This window comes from Pseudophryne corroboree (genome assembly GCF_028390025.1).
Source record: "Pseudophryne corroboree isolate aPseCor3 chromosome 7 unlocalized genomic scaffold, aPseCor3.hap2 SUPER_7_unloc_5, whole genome shotgun sequence".
Lineage (NCBI taxonomy): Eukaryota > Metazoa > Chordata > Amphibia > Anura > Myobatrachidae > Pseudophryne > Pseudophryne corroboree.
The window spans coordinates 53,099-72,597 of NW_026967614.1; the positions used below are offsets into that span (position 1 = coordinate 53,099).

The 19,499-nt window shown below is 34.7% G+C and overlaps 6 non-coding genes across 6 annotated transcripts; all 6 read right to left on the reverse strand.

The window, feature by feature from the left end:
• Nucleotides 1-237: 237 nt before the first annotated feature.
• Nucleotides 238-311, reverse strand: TRNAS-ACU (transfer RNA serine (anticodon ACU)). Its single transcript has one exon. It is a non-coding gene; the product is annotated as a tRNA-Ser (tRNA).
• Nucleotides 312-2,573: 2,262 nt separating this feature from the next.
• Nucleotides 2,574-2,647, reverse strand: TRNAS-ACU (transfer RNA serine (anticodon ACU)). The gene has a single exon. It is a non-coding gene; the product is annotated as a tRNA-Ser (tRNA).
• Nucleotides 2,648-3,743: 1,096 nt separating this feature from the next.
• Nucleotides 3,744-3,817, reverse strand: TRNAS-ACU (transfer RNA serine (anticodon ACU)). The gene has a single exon. It is a non-coding gene; the product is annotated as a tRNA-Ser (tRNA).
• A 2,264-nt stretch (nt 3,818-6,081) lies between these two features.
• Nucleotides 6,082-6,155, reverse strand: TRNAS-ACU (transfer RNA serine (anticodon ACU)). Its single transcript has one exon. It is a non-coding gene; the product is annotated as a tRNA-Ser (tRNA).
• A 1,095-nt stretch (nt 6,156-7,250) lies between these two features.
• On the reverse strand, nt 7,251-7,324 carry TRNAS-ACU (transfer RNA serine (anticodon ACU)). Its single transcript has one exon. It is a non-coding gene; the product is annotated as a tRNA-Ser (tRNA).
• A 1,096-nt stretch (nt 7,325-8,420) lies between these two features.
• On the reverse strand, nt 8,421-8,494 carry TRNAS-ACU (transfer RNA serine (anticodon ACU)). The gene has a single exon. It is a non-coding gene; the product is annotated as a tRNA-Ser (tRNA).
• Nucleotides 8,495-19,499: the final 11,005 nt, after the last annotated feature.

Here is a 19,499-nt window from a genome sequence, read left to right on the forward strand (position 1 = left end):
TAAAGGCAGAAAATGAAGAGCTGTTTAATCACTCAATTGGATTTTTCTGCCAGCATATTTTTTTTCTCTGCAACCCATTGCTAAATTGTGCTTCCTAGCTGTTTTTTATAAAATCACTGAATCAAATCTAACTCTGATTACATCAGAGAAGGCCAGGTACCCTACACCATAAGAGGGGGTTTGAAATTTTGACTTGTCTACTTAAATATCACCAAAACCTGATCACAAGGTCAATTATGTCCCTGGGTGGGATTGAACCACCAACATTTTGGTTAGTAGCCAGACACACTAACCGATTGCGCCACAGAGACAATTTGCAAAAAGTACATACTGACAAAGGCTAATAAGCATTCATCTAGAACGTTTCCTAGAAAAACTTTAAAAAGTCAATAATCTGGAGAGTTTTTGTAAGAATTTTCTTAAATCAACCAACGAAGAAACACATTGGTACTTTCCCATGATGAGTGAGTGCTTCAGGATCTCTTGCACTTACATGTGCAGCAGAGTACTGCAATTGAAGCATGCTGGGCCCATAACCCAGAGGTAGGCAGATTGAAACTATCCTTTGCTATATGCTTTTTTTTTGTTAATTAAAGTAATCCAAAACTGGGATTGATATGTTAGCTATTTTATGTTTACTTAAAGTACAATAACTTTTACCATTTTAATTTGTTTTAATAGTTTATTGACAGTATTGTTTTCTTTCAAAAATCCACTTAATTTTCTTTACCCTATTATTAAAATGGTAATTGACAAAAACAAACTACATTGTCACCAGAAGAGCAATACAAAATGTACAAGTGATATATTAAAATCATCTTTCCAGCTTGAATTTCAATGATGCATTGGGGCAACGATTTTGTGAGAAACATCTTCACCCTTAAATAAAGATTTTCTTAATTCCTTACCTGTGTGCTAATTAGATATCACCATGTTTTCACATTAAACAGACTTCCACATGAGAAAGCAGCAAGGATGCATTGGCGTTAATGTTTCCTGGTGTCAACCTGTTTTATTTCAGTAGACATTGAAATGAGGATGCATCTTGCTGCCTTTCCAATGAAGCAAGTTTAATTTAGTAATAGGTGAAAAACCATCCTTACAAAGGTGTTCATCAGAGACTTGGCTTTGTGGACACTTTTCAGAGAACAAATTTGTTAGCATAAAAATAAAGCCAGAAAATGAAGAGCTGTTTAATCACTCAATTGGATTTTTTTGCCAGCATATTTCTTTTTCTCTGCAACCCACTGCTAAATTGTGCTTCCTAGCTGTTTTTATAAAATCACTGAATCAAATCTAACTCTGATTACATCAGAGAAGGCCAGGTACCCTACACCATAAGAGGGGATTTGAAATTTTGACTTGTCTACTTAAAGATCACCAAAATCTGATAACAAGGTCAATTACGTCAATGGGTGGGATTGAACCACCAACCTTTTGGTTTATAGCAGTACACACTAACTGATTGCGCCACAGAGACACTTTGCGAAAGTCCATACTGACAAAGGCTAATAAGCATTCATCTAAAACGTTTCCTAGAAAAACTTTAAAAAGTCAATAATCTGGAGAGTTTTTGTAAGATGTTTCTTCCGTCCACCAACGAAGAAACACATTGGTACTTTCCCATGATGAGTGAGTGCTTCAGGATCTCTTGCACTTACATGTGCAGCAGAGTACTGCAATGGAAGCATGCTGGGCCCATAACCCAGAGGTAGGCAGATTGAAACTATCCTTTGCTATATGCATTTTTTTTGTTAATTTAAGTAATCAAAACTGGGATTGATATTTTTGCTCTTTTATTTTTACTTAAAGTACAATAACTTTTACCATTTTAATTTGTTTTAATAGTATATTGACAGTATCGTTTTCTTTAAAAAATCCACTTAATTTTCTTTACCCTATTATTAAAAGGGTAATTGACAAAAACAAACTACATTGTCACCAGAAGAGCAATACAAAATGTACAAGTGATATATTAAAATCATCTTTCCAGCTTGAATTTCAATGATGCATTGGGGCAACGATTTTGTGAGAAACATCTTCACCCTTAAATAAAGATTTTCTTAATTCCTTACCTGTGTGCTAATTAGATATCACCTTGTTTTCACATTAAACAGACTTCTACATGAGAAAGCAGCAAGGATGCAGTGGCGTTAATGTTTCCTGGTGTCAACCTGTATTATTTCAGTAGACATTGAAATGAGGATGCATCTTGCTGCCTTTCCAATGAAGCAAGTTTAATTTAGTAATAGGTGAAAAACCATCCCTACAAAGGTGTTAATCAGAGACTTGGCTTTGTGGACACTTTTTAGAGAACAAATTTGTTAGCATAAAAATAAAGGCAGAAAATGAAGAGCTGTTTAATCACTCAATTGGATTTTTCTGCCATCATATTTTTTTTCTCTGCAACCCATTGCTAAATTGTGCTTCCTCGCTGTTTTTTATAAAATCACTGAATCAAATCTAACTCTGATTACATCAGAAAAGGCCAGGTACCCTACACCATAAGAGGGGGTTTGAAATTTTGACTTGTCTACTTAAATATCACCAAAACCTGATCACAAGGTCAATTATGTCCCTGGGTGGGATTAAACCACCAACCTTTTGGTTAGTAGCCAGACACACTAACCGATTGCGCCACAGAGACAATTTGCAAAAAGTACATACTGACAAAGGCTAATAAGCATTCATCTAGAACGTTTCATAGAAAAACTTTAAAAAGTCAATAATCTGGAGAGTTTTTGTAAGAATTTTCTTAAATCAACCAACGAAGAAACACATTGGTACTTTCCCATGATGAGTGAGTGCTTCAGGATCTCTTGCACTTACATGTGCAGCAGAGTACTGCAATGGAAGCATGCTGGGCCCATTACCCAGAGGTAGGCAGATTGAAACTATCCTCTGCTATATGCATTTTTTTTGTTAATTAAAGTAATCCAAAACTGGGATTGATATGTTAGCTATTTTATGTTTTACTTAAAGTACAATAACTTTTACCATTTTAATTTTTTTTAATAGTATATTGACAGTATTGTTTTCTTTCAAAAATCCACTTAATTTTCTTTACCCTATTATTAAAATGGTAATTGACAAAAACAAACTACATTGTCACCAGAAGAGCAATACAAAATGTACAAGTGATATATTAAAATCATCTTTCCAGCTGGAATTTCAATGATGCATTGGGGCAACGATTTTGTGAGAAACATCTTCACCCTTAAATAAAGATTTTCTTAATTCCTTACCTGTGTGCTAATTAGATATCACCTTGTTTTCACATTAAACAGACTTCCACATGAGAAAGCAGCAAGGATGCATTGGCGTTAATGTTTCCTGGTGTCAACCTGTATTATTTCAGTAGACATTGAAATGAGGATGCATCTTGCTGCCTTTCCAATGAAGCAAGTTTAATTTAGTAATAGGTGAAAAACCATCCTTACAAAGGTGTTCATCAGAGACTTGGCTTTGTGGACACTTTTCAGAGAACAAATTTGTTAGCATAAAAATAAAGCCAGAAAATGAAGAGCTGTTTAATCACTCAATTGGATTTTTTTGCCAGCATATTTCTTTTTCTCTGCAACCCACTGCTAAATTGTGCTTCCTAGCTGTTTTTATAAAATCACTTTATCAAATCTAACTCTGATTACATCAGAGAAGGCAAGGTACCCTACACCAAAGGAGGGGATTTGAAATTTTGACTTGTCTACTTAAAGATCACCAAAATCTGATAACAAGGTCAATTACGTCCCTGGGTGGGATTGAACCACCAACCTTTTGGTTAGTAGCCGGACACACTAACCGATTGTGCCACAGAGACACTTTGCAAAAAGTACATACTGACAAAGACTAATAAGCATTCATCTAAAATGTTTCCTAGAAAAACTTTAAAAAGTCAATAATCTGGAGAGTTTTTGTAAGATGTTTCTTCCATCCACCAACGAAGAAACACATTGGTACTTTCCCATGATGAGTGAGTGCTTCAGGATCTCTTGCACTTACTTGTGCAGCAGAGTACTGCAATGGAAGCATGCTGGGCCCATAACCCAGAGGTAGGCAGATTAAAACTATCCTCTGCTATATGCATTTTTTTTGTTAATTAAAGTAATCCAAAACTGGGATTGATATTTTTGCTCTTTTATTTTTCATTAAAGTACAATAACTTTTACCATTTTAATTTGTTTTAATAGTATATTGAAAGTATTGTTTTCTTTTAAAAATCCACTTAATTTTCTTTACCCTATTATTAAAATGGTAATTGACAAAAACAAACTACATTGTCAGCAGAAGAGCAATACAAAATGTACAAGTGATATATTAAAATCATCTTTCCAGCTTGAATTTCAATGATGCATTGGGGCAACGATTTTGTGAGAAACATTTTCACCCTTAAATAAAGATTTTCTTAATTCCTTACCTGTGTGCTAATTAGATATCACCTTGTTTTCACATTAAATAAACTTTTACATGAGAAAGCAGCAAGGATGCAGTGGCGTTAATGTTTCCTGGTGTCAACCTGTATTATTTCAGTAGACATTGAAATGAGGATGCATCTTGCTGCCTTTCCAATGAAGCAAGTTTAATTTAGTAATAGGTGAAAAACCATCCTTACAAAGGTGTTCATCAGAGACTTGGCTTTGTGGACACTTTTCAGAGAACAAATTTGTTAGCATAAAAATAAAGCCAGAAAATGAAGAGCTGTTTAATCACTCAATTGGATTTTTTTGCCAGCATATTTCTTTTTCTCTGCAACCCACTGCTAAATTGTGCTTCCTAGCTGTTTTTATAAAATCACTGAATCAAATCTAACTCTGATTACATCAGAGAAGGCCAGGTACCCTACACCATAAGAGGGGATTTGAAATTTTGACTTGTCTACTTAAAGATCACCAAAATCTGATAACAAGGTCAATTACGTCAATGGGTGGGATTGAACCACCAACCTTTTGGTTTATAGCAGTACACACTAACTGATTGCGCCACAGAGACACTTTGCGAAAGTCCATACTGACAAAGGCTAATAAGCATTCATCTAAAACGTTTCCTAGAAAAACTTTAAAAAGTCAATAATCTGGAGAGTTTTTGTAAGATGTTTCTTCCGTCCACCAACGAAGAAACACATTGGTACTTTCCCATGATGAGTGAGTGCTTCAGGATCTCTTGCACTTACATGTGCAGCAGAATACTGCAATGGAAGCATGCTGGGCCCATAACCCAGAGGTAGGCAGATTAAAACTATCCTCTGCTATATGCATTTTTTTTGTTAATTAAAGTAATCCAAAACTGGGATTGATATTTTTGCTCTTTATTTTTCATTAAAGTACAATAACTTTTTCCATTTTAATTTGTTTTAATAGTATATTGAAAGTATTGTTTTCTTTTAAAAATCCACTTAATTTTCTTTACCCTATCATTAAAATGGTAATTGACAAAAACAAACTACATTGTCACCAGAAGAGCAATACAAAATGTACAAGTGATATATTAAAATCATCTTTCCAGCTTGAATTTCAATGATGCATTGGGGGCAACGATTTTGTGAGAAACATTTTCACCCTTAAATAAAGATTTTCTTAATTCCTTACCTGTGTGCTAATTAGATATCACCTTGTTTTCACATTAAACAGACTTCTACATGAGAAAGCAGCAAGGATGCAGTGGCGTTAATGTTTCCTGGTGTCAACCTGTATTATTTCAGAAGACATTGAAATGAGGATGCATCTTGCTGCCTTTCCAATGAAGCAAGTTTAATTTAGTAATAGGTGAAAAACCATCCCTACAAAGGTGTTAATCAGAGACTTGGCTTTGTGGACACTTTTCAGAGAACAAATTTGTTAGCATAAAAATAAAGCCAGAAAATGAAGAGCTGTTTAATCACTCAATTGGATTTTTTTTGCCAGCATATTTCTTTTTCTCTGCAACCCACTGCTAAATTGTGCTTCCTAGCTGTTTTTATAAAATCAATGAATCAAATCTAACTCTGATTACATCAGAGAAGGCCAGGTACCCTACACCATAAGAGGGGATTTGAAATTTTGACTTGTCTACTTAAAGATCACCAAAATCTGATCACAAGGTCAATTACGTCCCTGGGTGGGATTGAACCACCAACCTTTTGGTTAGTAGCCGGACACACTAACCGATTGCGCCACAGAGACACTTTGCAAAAAAGTACATACTGACAAAGGCTAATAAGCATACATCTAGAATGTTTCCTAGAAAAACTTTAAAAAGTCAATAATCTGGAGAGTTTTTGTAAGATGTTTCTTCCATCAACCAACGAAGAAACACATTGGTACTTTCCCATGATGAGTGAGTGCTTCAGGATCTCTTGCACTTACATGTGCAGCAGAGTACTGCAATTGAAGCATGCTGGGCCCATAACCCAGAGGTAGGCAGATTGAAACTATCCTTTGCTATATGCATTTTTTTTGTTAATTTAAGTAATCAAAACTGGGATTGATATTTTTGCTCTTTTATTTTTACTTAAAGTACAATAACTTTTACCATTTTAATTTGTTTTAATAGTATATTGACAGTATCGTTTTCTTTAAAAAATCCACTTAATTTTCTTTACCCTATTATTAAAAGGGTAATTGACAAAAACAAACTACATTGTCACCAGAAGAGCAATACAAAATGTACAAGTGATATATTAAAATCATCTTTCCAGCTTGAATTTCAATGATGCATTGGGGCAACGATTTTGTGAGAAACATCTTCACCCTTAAATAAAGATTTTCTTAATTCCTTACCTGTGTGCTAATTAGATATCACCTTGTTTTCACATTAAACAGACTTCTACATGAGAAAGCAGCAAGGATGCAGTGGCGTTAATGTTTCCTGGTGTCAACCTGTATTATTTCAGTAGACATTGAAATGAGGATGCATCTTGCTGCCTTTCCAATGAAGCAAGTTTAATTTAGTTATAGGTGAAAAACCATCCCTACAAAGGTGTTAATCAGAGACTTGGCTTTGTGGACACTTTTTAGAGAACAAATTTGTTAGCATAAAAATAAAGGCAGAAAATGAAGAGCTGTTTAATCACTCAATTGGATTTTTCTGCCATCATATTTTTTTTCTCTGCAACCCATTGCTAAATTGTGCTTCCTCGCTGTTTTTTATAAAATCACTGAATCAAATCTAACTCTGATTACATCAGAAAAGGCCAGGTACCCTACACCATAAGAGGGGGTTTGAAATTTTGACTTGTCTACTTAAATATCACCAAAACCTGATCACAAGGTCAATTATGTCCCTGGGTGGGATTAAACCACCAACCTTTTGGTTAGTAGCCAGACACACTAACCGATTGCGCCACAGAGACAATTTGCAAAAAGTACATACTGACAAAGGCTAATAAGCATTCATCTAGAACGTTTCATAGAAAAACTTTAAAAAGTCAATAATCTGGAGAGTTTTTGTAAGAATTTTCTTAAATCAACCAACGAAGAAACACATTGGTACTTTCCCATGATGAGTGAGTGCTTCAGGATCTCTTGCACTTACATGTGCAGCAGAGTACTGCAATGGAAGCATGCTGGGCCCATTACCCAGAGGTAGGCAGATTGAAACTATCCTCTGCTATATGCATTTTTTTTGTTAATTAAAGTAATCCAAAACTGGGATTGATATGTTAGCTATTTTATGTTTTACTTAAAGTACAATAACTTTTACCATTTTAATTTTTTTTAATAGTATATTGACAGTATTGTTTTCTTTCAAAAATCCACTTAATTTTCTTTACCCTATTATTAAAATGGTAATTGACAAAAACAAACTACATTGTCACCAGAAGAGCAATACAAAATGTACAAGTGATATATTAAAATCATCTTTCCAGCTGGAATTTCAATGATGCATTGGGGCAACGATTTTGTGAGAAACATCTTCACCCTTAAATAAAGATTTTCTTAATTCCTTACCTGTGTGCTAATTAGATATCACCTTGTTTTCACATTAAACAGACTTCCACATGAGAAAGCAGCAAGGATGCATTGGCGTTAATGTTTCCTGGTGTCAACCTGTATTATTTCAGTAGACATTGAAATGAGGATGCATCTTGCTGCCTTTCCAATGAAGCAAGTTTAATTTAGTAATAGGTGAAAAACCATCCTTACAAAGGTGTTCATCAGAGACTTGGCTTTGTGGACACTTTTCAGAGAACAAATTTGTTAGCATAAAAATAAAGCCAGAAAATGAAGAGCTGTTTAATCACTCAATTGGATTTTTTTGCCAGCATATTTCTTTTTCTCTGCAACCCACTGCTAAATTGTGCTTCCTAGCTGTTTTTATAAAATCACTTTATCAAATCTAACTCTGATTACATCAGAGAAGGCAAGGTACCCTACACCATAAGAGGGGATTTGAAATTTTGACTTGTCTACTTAAAGATCACCAAAATCTGATAACAAGGTCAATTACGTCCCTGGGTGGGATTGAACCACCAACCTTTTGGTTAGTAGCCGGACACACTAACCGATTGTGCCACAGAGACACTTTGCAAAAAGTACATACTGACAAAGACTAATAAGCATTCATCTAAAATGTTTCCTAGAAAAACTTTAAAAAGTCAATAATCTGGAGAGTTTTTGTAAGATGTTTCTTCCATCCACCAACGAAGAAACACATTGGTACTTTCCCATGATGAGTGAGTGCTTCAGGATCTCTTGCACTTACTTGTGCAGCAGAGTACTGCAATGGAAGCATGCTGGGCCCATAACCCAGAGGTAGGCAGATTAAAACTATCCTCTGCTATATGCATTTTTTTTGTTAATTAAAGTAATCCAAAACTGGGATTGATATTTTTGCTCTTTTATTTTTCATTAAAGTACAATAACTTTTACCATTTTAATTTGTTTTAATAGTATATTGAAAGTATTGTTTTCTTTTAAAAATCCACTTAATTTTCTTTACCCTATTATTAAAATGGTAATTGACAAAAACAAACTACATTGTCAGCAGAAGAGCAATACAAAATGTACAAGTGATATATTAAAATCATCTTTCCAGCTTGAATTTCAATGATGCATTGGGGCAACGATTTTGTGAGAAACATTTTCACCCTTAAATAAAGATTTTCTTAATTCCTTACCTGTGTGCTAATTAGATATCACCTTGTTTTCACATTAAATAGACTTTTACATGAGAAAGCAGCAAGGATGCAGTGGCGTTAATGTTTCCTGGTGTCAACCTGTATTATTTCAGTAGACATTGAAATGAGGATGCATCTTGCTGCCTTTCCAATGAAGCAAGTTTAATTTAGTAATAGGTGAAAAACCATCCTTACAAAGGTGTTCATCAGAGACTTGGCTTTGTGGACACTTTTCAGAGAACAAATTTGTTAGCATAAAAATAAAGCCAGAAAATGAAGAGCTGTTTAATCACTCAATTGGATTTTTTTGCCAGCATATTTCTTTTTCTCTGCAACCCACTGCTAAATTGTGCTTCCTAGCTGTTGTTATAAAATCACTGAATCAAATCTAACTCTGATTACATCAGAGAAGGCCAGGTACCCTACACCATAAGAGGGGGTTTGAAATTTTGACTTGTCTACTTAAAGATCACCAAAATCTGATAACAAGGTCAATTACGTCCCTGGGTGGGATTGAACCACCAACCTTTTGGTTAATAGCCATACACACTAACTGATTGCGCCACAGAGACACTTTGCAAAAGTGCATACTGACAAAGGCTAATAAGCATTCATCTAAAACGTTTCCTAGAAAAACTTTAAAAAGTCAATAATCTGGAGAGTTTTTGTAAGATGTTTCTTCCATCAACCAACGAAGAAACACATTGGTACTTTCCCATGATGAGTGAGTGCTTCAGGATCTCTTGCACTTACATGTGCAGCAGAGTACAGCAATGGAAGCATGCTGGGCCCATAACCCAGCGGTAGGCAGATTGAAACTATCCTCTGCTATATGCATTTTTTTTTGTTAATTAAAGTAATCCAAAACTGGGATTGATATTTTGGCTCTTTTATTTTTACTTAAAGTACAATAACTTTTACCATTTTAATTTGTTTTAATAGTATATTGACAGTATTGTTTTCTTTTAAAAATCCACTTAATTTTCTTTACCCTATTATTAAAATGGTAATTGACAAAAACAAACTACATTGTCACCAGAAGAGCAATTCAAAATGTACAAGTGATATATTAAAATCATCTTTCCAGCTTGAATTTCAATGATGCATTGGGGCAACGATTTTGTGAGAAACATCTTCACCCTTAAATAAAGATTTTCTTAATTCCTTACCTGTGTGCTAATTAGATATCATCTTGTTTTCACATTAAACAGACTTTTACATGAGAAAGCAGCAAGGATGCAGTGGCGTTAATGTTTCCTGGTGTCAACCTGTATTATTTCAGTAGACATTGAAATGAGGATGCATCTTGCTGCCTTTCCAATGAAGCAAGTTTAATTTAGTAATAGGTGAAAAACCATCCTTACAAAGGTGTTAATCAGAGACTTGGCTTTGTGGACACTTTTCAGAGAACAAATTTGTTAGCATAAAAATAAAGCCAGAAAATGAAGAGCTGTTTAATCGCTCAATTGGATTTTTTTGCCAGCATATTTCTTTTTCTCTGCAACCCACTGCTAAATTGTGCTTCCTAGCTGTTTTTATAAAATCACTGAATCAAATCTAACTCTGATTACATCAGAGAAGGCCAGGTACCCTACACCATAAGAGGGGGTTTGAAATTTTGACTTGTCTACTTAAAGATCACCAAAATCTGATAACAAGGTCAATTACGTCCCTGGGTGGGATTGAACCACCAACCTTTTGGTTAATAGCCATACACACTAACTGATTGCGCCACAGAGACACTTTGCAAAAGTCCATACTGACAAAGGCTAATAAGCATTCATCTAAAACGTTTCCTAGAAAAACTTTAAAAAGTCAATAATCTGGAGAGTTTTTGTAAGATGTTTCTACCATCAACCAACGAAGAAACACATTGGTACTTTCCCATGATGAGTGAGTGCTTCAGGATCTATTGCACTTACATGTGCAGCAGAGTACAGCAATGGAAGCATGCTGAGCACATAACCCAGAGGTAGGCAGATTGAAACTATCCTCTGCTATATGCATTTGTTTTTGTTAATTAAAGTATTCCAAAACTGGGATTGATATGTTGGCTCTTTTATTTTTACTTACAGTACAATAACTTTTACCATTTTAATTTGTTTTAATAGTATATTGACAGTATTGTTTTCTTTCAAAAATCCACTTAATTTTCTTTACCCTATTATTAAAATGGTAATTGACAAAAACAAACTACATTGTCACCAGAAGAGCAATACAAAATGTACAAGTGATATATTAAAATCATATTTCCAGCTTGAATTTCAATGATGCATTGGGGCAACGATTTTGTGAGAAACATTTTCACCCTTAAATAAAGATTTTCTTAATTCCTTACCTGTGTGCTAATTAGATATCACCTTGTTTTCACATTAAACAGACTTCCACATGAGAAAGCAGCAAGGATGCAGTGGCGTTAATGTTTCCTGGTGTCAACCTGTATTATTTCAGTAGACATTGAAATGAGGATGCATCTTGCTGCCTTTCCAATGAAGCAAGTTTAATTTAGTAATAGGTTAAAAACCATCCTTACAAAGGTGTTAATCAGAGACTTGGCTTTGTGGACACTTTTCAGAGAACAAATTTGTTAGCATAAAAATAAAGCCAGAAAATTAAGAGCTGTTTAATCACTCAATTGGATTTTTTTTGCCAGCATATTTCTTTTTCTCTGCAACCCACTGCTAAATTGTGCTTCCTAACTGATTTTATAAAATCACTGAATCAAATCTAACTCTGATTACATCAGAGAAGGCCAGGTACCCTACACCAGAACAGGGGGATTTGAAATTTTGACTTGTCTACTTAAAGATCACCAAAATCTGATAACAAGGTCAATTACGTCCCTGGGTGGGATTGAACCACCAACCTTTTGGTTAATAGCCATGCACACTAACTGATGGCGCCACAGAGACACTTTGCAAAAGTCCATACTGACAAAGGCTAATAAGCATTCATCTAAAACGTTTCCTAGAAAAACTTTAAAAAGTCAATAATCTGGAGAGTTTTTGTAAGATGTTTCTTCCATCAACCAACGAAGAAACACATTGGTACTTTCCCATGATGAGTGAGTGCTTCAGGATCTCTTGCACTTACATGTGCAGCAGAGTACAGCAATGGAAGCATGCTGGGCCCATAACCCAGCGGTAGGCAGATTGAAACTATCCTCTGCTATATGCATTTTTTTTTTGTTAATTAAAGTAATCCAAAACTGGGATTGATATTTTGGCTCTTTTATTTTTGCTTAAAGTACAATAACTTTTACCATTTTAATTTGTTTTAATAGTATATTGACAGTATTGTTTTCTTTTAAAAATCCACTTAATTTTCTTTACCCTATTATTAAAATGGTAATTGACAAAAACAAACTACATTGTCACCAGAAGAGCAATACAAAATATACAAGTGATATATTAAAATCATCTTTCCAGCTTGAATTTCAATGATGCATTGGGGCAACAATTTTGTGAGAAACATCTTCACCCTTAAATAAAGATTTTCTTAATTCCTTACCTGTGTGCTAATTAGATATCACCTTGTTTTCACATTAAACAGACTTCCACATGAGAAAGCAGCAAGGATACAGTGGCATTAATGTTTCCTGGTGTCAACCTGTATTATTTCAGTAGACATTGAAATGAGGATGCATCTTGCTGCCTTTCCAATGGAGCAAGTTTAATTTAGTAATAGGTGAAAAACCATCCCTACAAAGGTGTTAATCAGAGACTTGGCTTTGTGGACACTTTTCAGAGAACAAATTTGTTAGCATAAAAATAAAGCCAGAAAATGAAGAGCTGTTTAATCACTCAATTGGATTTTTTTTGCCAGCATATTTCTTTTTCTCTGCAACCCACTGCTAAATTGTGCTTCCTAGCTGTTTTTATTAAATCACTGAATCAAATCTAACTCTGATTACATCAGAAAAGGCCAGGTACCCTACACCATAACAAGGGGTTTGAAATTTTGACTTGTCTACTTAAAGATCACCAAAATCTGATAACAAGGTCAATTACGTCCCTGGGTGGGATTGAACCACCAACCTTTTAGCTAGTAGCCGGATACACTAACCGATTGCGCCACAGAGATACTTCACAAAAAGTACATACTGACAAAGGCTAATAAGCATACATCTAGAACGTTTCCTAGAAAAACTTTAAAAAGTCAATAATCTGGAGAGTTTTTGTAAGATGTTTCTTCCATCAACAAATGAAGAAACACATTGGTACTTTCCCATGATGACTGAGTGCTTCAGGATCTCTTGCACTTACATGTGCAGCAGAGTACTGCAATGGAAGCATGCTGGGCCCATAACCCAGAGGTAGGCAGACTGAAACTATCCTTTGCTATATGCATTTTTTTTTGTTAATTTAAGTAATCAAAACTGGGATTGATATTTTTGCTCTTTTATTTTTACTTAAAGTACAATAACTTTTACCATTTTAATTTGTTTTAATAGTAAATTGACAGTATAGTTTTCTTTAAAAAATCCACTTAATTTTCTTTACCCTATTATTAAAAGGGTAATTGACAAAAACAAACTACATTGTCACCAGAAGAGCAATACAAAATGTACAAGTGATATATTAAAATCATCTTTCCAGCTTGAATTTCAATGATGCATTGGGGCAACGATTTTGTGAGAAACATCTTCACCCTTAAATAAAGATTTTCTTAATTCCTTACCTGTGTGCTAATTAGATATCACCTTGTTTTCACATTAAACAGACTTCTACATGAGAAAGCAGCAAGGATGCAGTGGCGTTAATGTTTCCTGGTGTCAACCTGTATTATTTCAGTAGACATTGAAATGAGGATGCATCTTGCTGCCTTTCCAATGAAGCAAGTTTAATTTAGCAATAGGTGAAAAACCATCCCTACAAAGGTGTTAATCAGAGACTTGGCTTTGTGGACACTTTTCAGAGAACAAATTTGTTAGCATAAAAATAAAGCCAGAAAATGAAGAGCTGTTTAATCACTCAATTTGATTTTTTTTGCCAGCATATTTCTTTTTCTCTGCAACCGACTGCTAAATTGTGCTTCCTAGCTGTTTTTATAAAATCAATGAATCAAATCTAACTCTGATTACATCAGAGAAGGCCAGGTACCCTACACCATAAGAGGGGGTTTGAAATTTTTACTTGTCTACTTAAAGATCACCAAAATCTGATAACAAGGTCAATTACGTCCCTGGGTGGGATTGAACCACCAACCTTTTGGTTAGTAGCCGGACTCACTAACCGATTGCGCCACAGAGACACTTTGCAAAAAGTACATACTGACAAAGGCTAATAAGCATACATCTAGAACGTTTCCTAGAAAAACTTTAAAAAGTCAATAATCTGGAGAGTTTTTGTAAGATGTTTCTTCCATCAACCAACGAAGAAACACATTGGTACTTTCCCATGATGAGTGAGTGCTTCAGGATCTCTTGCACTTACATGTGCAGCAGAGTACAGCAATGGAAGCATGCTGGGCCCATAACCCAGCGGTAGGCAGATTGAAACTATCCTCTGCTATATGCATTTGTTTTTGTTAATTAAAGTAATCCAAAACTGGGATTGATATTTTGGCTCTTTTATTTTTACTTAAAGTACAATAACTTTTACCATTTTAATTTGTTTTAATAGTATATTGACAGTATTGTTTTCTTTTAAAAATCCACTTAATTTTCTTTACCCTATTATTAAAATGGTAATTGACAAAAACAAACTACATTGTCACCAGAAGAGCAATACAAAATGTACAAGTGATATATTAAAATCATCTTTCCAGCTTGAATTTCAATGATGCATTGGGGCAACGATTTTGTGAGAAACATCTTCACCCTTAAATAAAGATTTTCTTAATTCCTTACCTGTGTGCTAATTAGATATCACCTTGTTTTCACATTAAACAGACTTTTACATGAGAAAGCAGCAAGGATGCAGTGGCGTTAATGTTTCCTGGTGTCAACCTGTATTATTTCAGTAGACATTGAAATGAGGATGCATCTTGCTGCCTTTCCAATGAAGCAAGTTTAATTTAGTAATAGGTGAAAAACCATCCTTACAAAGGTGTTAATCAGAGACTTGGCTTTGTGGACACTTTTCAGAGAACAAATTTGTTAGCATAAAAATAAAGCCAGAAAATGAAGAGCTGTTTAATCGCTCAATTGGATTTTTTTGCCAGCATATTTCTTTTTCTCTGCAACCCACTGCTAAATTGTGCTTCCTAGCTGTTTTTTATAAAATCACTGAATCAAATCTAACTCTGATTACATCAGAGAAGGCCAGGTACCCTACACCATAAGAGGGGGTTTGAAATTTTGACTTGTCTACTTAAAGATCACCAAAATCTGATAACAAGGTCAATTACGTCCCTGGGTGGGATTGAACCACCAACCTTTTGGTTAATAGCCATACACACTAACTGATTGCGCCACAGAGACACTTTGCAAAAGTACATACTGACAAAGGCTAATAAGCATTCATCTAAAACGTTTCCTAGAAAAACTTTAAAAAGTCAATAATCTGGAGAGTTTTTGTAAGATGTTTCTTCCATCAACCAACGAAGAAACACATTGGTACTTTCCCATGATGAGTGAGTGCTTCAGGATCTATTGCACTTACATGTGCAGCAGAGTACAGCAATGGAAGCATGCTGAGCACATAACCCAGAGGTAGGCAGATTGAAACTATCCTCTGCTATATGCATTTGTTTTTGTTAATTAAAGTATTCAAAAACTGGGATTGATATGTTGGCTCTTTTATTTTTACTTACAGTACAATAACTTTTACCATTTTAATTTGTTTTAATAGTATATTGACAGTATTGTTTTCTTTCAAAAATCCACTTAATTTTCTTTACCCTATTATTAAAATGGTAATTGACAAAAACAAACTAGATTGTCACCAGAAGAGCAATACAAAATGTACAAGTGATATATTAAAATCATATTTCCAGCTTGAATTTCAATGATGCATTGGGGCAACGATTTTGTGAGAAACATTTTCACCCTTAAATAAAGATTTTCTTAATTCCTTACCTGTGTGCTAATTAGATATCACCTTGTTTTCACATTAAACAGACTTCCACATGAGAAAGCAGCAAGGATGCAGTGGCGTTAATGTTTCCTGGTGTCAACCTGTATTATTTCAGTAGACATTGAAATGAGGATGCATCTTGCTGCCTTTCCAATGAAGCAAGTTTAATTTAGTAATAGGTTAAAAACCATCCTTACAAAGGTGTTAATCAGAGACTTGGCTTTGTGGACACTTTTCAGAGAACAAATTTGTTAGCATAAAAATAAAGCCAGAAAATTAAGAGCTGTTTAATCACTCAATTGGATTTTTTTTGCCAGCATATTTCTTTTTCTCTGCAACCCACTGCTAAATTGTGCTTCCTAACTGATTTTATAAAATCACTGAATCAAATCTAACTCTGATTACATCAGAGAAGGCCAGGTACCCTACACCAGAACAGGGGGATTTGAAATTTTGACTTGTCTACTTAAAGATCACCAAAATCTGATAACAAGGTCAATTACGTCCCTGGGTGGGATTGAACCACCAACCTTTTGGTTAATAGCCGTGCACACTAACTGATTGCGCCACAGAGACACTTTGCAAAAGTCCATACTGACAAAGGCTAATAAGCATTCATCTAAAACGTTTCCTAGAAAAACTTTAAAAAGTCAATAATCTGGAGAGTTTTTGTAAGATGTTTCTTCCATCAACCAACGAAGAAACACATTGGTACTTTCCCATGATGAGTGAGTGCTTCAGGATCTCTTGCACTTACATGTGCAGCAGAGTACAGCAATGGAAGCATGCTGGGCCCATAACCCAGCGGTAGGCAGATTGAAACTATCCTCTGCTATATGCATTTTTTTTTGTTAATTAAAGTAATCCAAAACTGGGATTGATATTTTGGCTCTTTTATTTTTACTTAAAGTACAATAACTTTTACCATTTTAATTTGTTTTAATAGTATATTGACAGTATTGTTTTCTTTTAAAAATCCACTTAATTTTCTTTACCCTATTATTAAAATGGTAATTGACAAAAACAAACTACATTGTCACCAGAAGAGCAATACAAAATGTACAAGTGATATATTAAAATCATCTTTCCAGCTTGAATTTCAATGATGCATTGGGGCAACGATTTTGTGAGAAACATCTTCACCCTTAAATAAAGATTTTCTTAATTCCTTACCTGTGTGCTAATTAGATATCACCTTGTTTTCACATTAAACAGACTTTTACATGAGAAAGCAGCAAGGATGCAGTGGCGTTAATGTTTCCTGGTGTCAACCTGTATTATTTCAGTAGACATTGAAATGAGGATGCATCTTGCTGCCTTTCCAATGAAGCAAGTTTAATTTAGTAATAGGTGAAAAACCATCCTTACAAAGGTGTTAATCAGAGACTTGGCTTTGTGGACACTTTTCAGAGAACAAATTTGTTAGCATAAAAATAAAGCCAGAAAATGAAGAGCTGTTTAATCGCTCAATTGGATTTTTTTGCCAGCATATTTCTTTTTCTCTGCAACCCACTGCTAAATTGTGCTTCCTAGCTGTTTTTATAAAATCACTGAATCAAATCTAACTCTGATTACATCAGAGAAGGCCAGGTACCCTACACCATAAGAGGGGGTTTGAAATTTTGACTTGTCTACTTAAAGATCACCAAAATCTGATAACAAGGTCAATTACGTCCCTGGGTGGGATTGAACCACCAACCTTTTGGTTAATAGCCATACACACTAACTGATTGTGCCACAGAGACACTTTGCAAAAGTACATACTGACAAAGGCTAATAAGCATTCATCTAAAACGTTTCCTAGAAAAACTTTAAAAAGTCAATAATCTGGAGAGTTTTTGTAAGATGTTTCTTCCATCAACCAACGAAGAAACACATTGGTACTTTCCCATGATGAGTGAGTGCTTCAGGATCTATTGCACTTACATGTGCAGCAGAGTACAGCAATGGAAGCATGCTGAGCACATAACCCAGAGGTAGGCAGATTGAAACTATCCTCTGCTATATGCATTTGTTTTTGTTAATTAAAGTATTCCAAAACTGGGATTGATATGTTGGCTCTTTTATTTTTACTTACAGTACAATAACTTTTACCATTTTAATTTGTTTTAATAGTATATTGACAGTATTGTTTTCTTTCAAAAATCCACTTAATTTTCTTTACCCTATTATTAAAATGGTAATTGACAAAAACAAACTACATTGTCACCAGAAGAGCAATACAAAATGTACAAGTGATATATTAAAATCATATTTCCAGCTTGAATTTCAATGATGCATTGGGGCAACGATTTTGTGAGAAACATTTTCACCCTTAAATAAAGATTTTCTTAATTCCTTACCTGTGTGCTAATTAGATATCACCTTGTTTTCACATTAAACAGACTTCCACATGAGAAAGCAGCAAGGATGCAGTGGCGTTAATGTTTCCTGGTGTCAACCTGTATTATTTCAGTAGACATTGAAATGAGGATGCATCTTGCTGCCTTTCCAATGAAGCAAGTTTAATTTAGTAATAGGTTAAAAACCATCCTTACAAAGGTGTTAATCAGAGACTTGGCTTTGTGGACACTTTTCAGAGAACAAATTTGTTAGCATAAAAATAAAGCCAGAAAATTAAGAGCTGTTTAATCACTCAATTGGATTTTTTTTGCCAGCATATTTCTTTTTCTCTGCAACCCACTGCTAAATTGTGCTTCCTAACTGATTTTATAAAATCACTGAATCAAATCTAACTCTGATTACATCAGAGAAGGCCAGGTACCCTACACCAGAACAGGGGGATTTGAAATTTTGACTTGTCTACTTAAAGATCACCAAAATCTGATAACAAGGTCAATTACGTCCCTGGGTGGGATTGAACCACCAACCTTTTGGTTAATAGCCATGCACACTAACTGATTGCGCCACAGAGACACTTTGCAAAAGTCCATACTGACAAAGGCTAATAAGCATTCATCTAAAACGTTTCCTAGAAAAACTTTAAAAAGTCAATAATCTGGAGAGTTTTTGTAAGATGTTTCTTCCATCAACCAACGAAGAAACACATTGGTACTTTCCCATGATGAGTGAGTGCTTCAGGATCTCTTGCACTTACATGTGCAGCAGAGTACAGCAATGGAAGCATGCTGGGCCCATAACCCAGCGGTAGGCAGATTGAAACTATCCTCTGCTATATGCATTTTTTTTTTGTTAATTAAAGTAATCCAAAACTGGGATTGATATTTTGGCTCTTTTATTTTTACTTAAAGTACAATAACTTTTACCATTTTAATTTGTTTTAATAGTATATTGACAGTATTGTTTTCTTTTAAAAATCCACTTAATTTTCTTTACCCTATTATTAAAATGGTAATTGACAAAAACAAACTACATTGTCACCAGAAGAG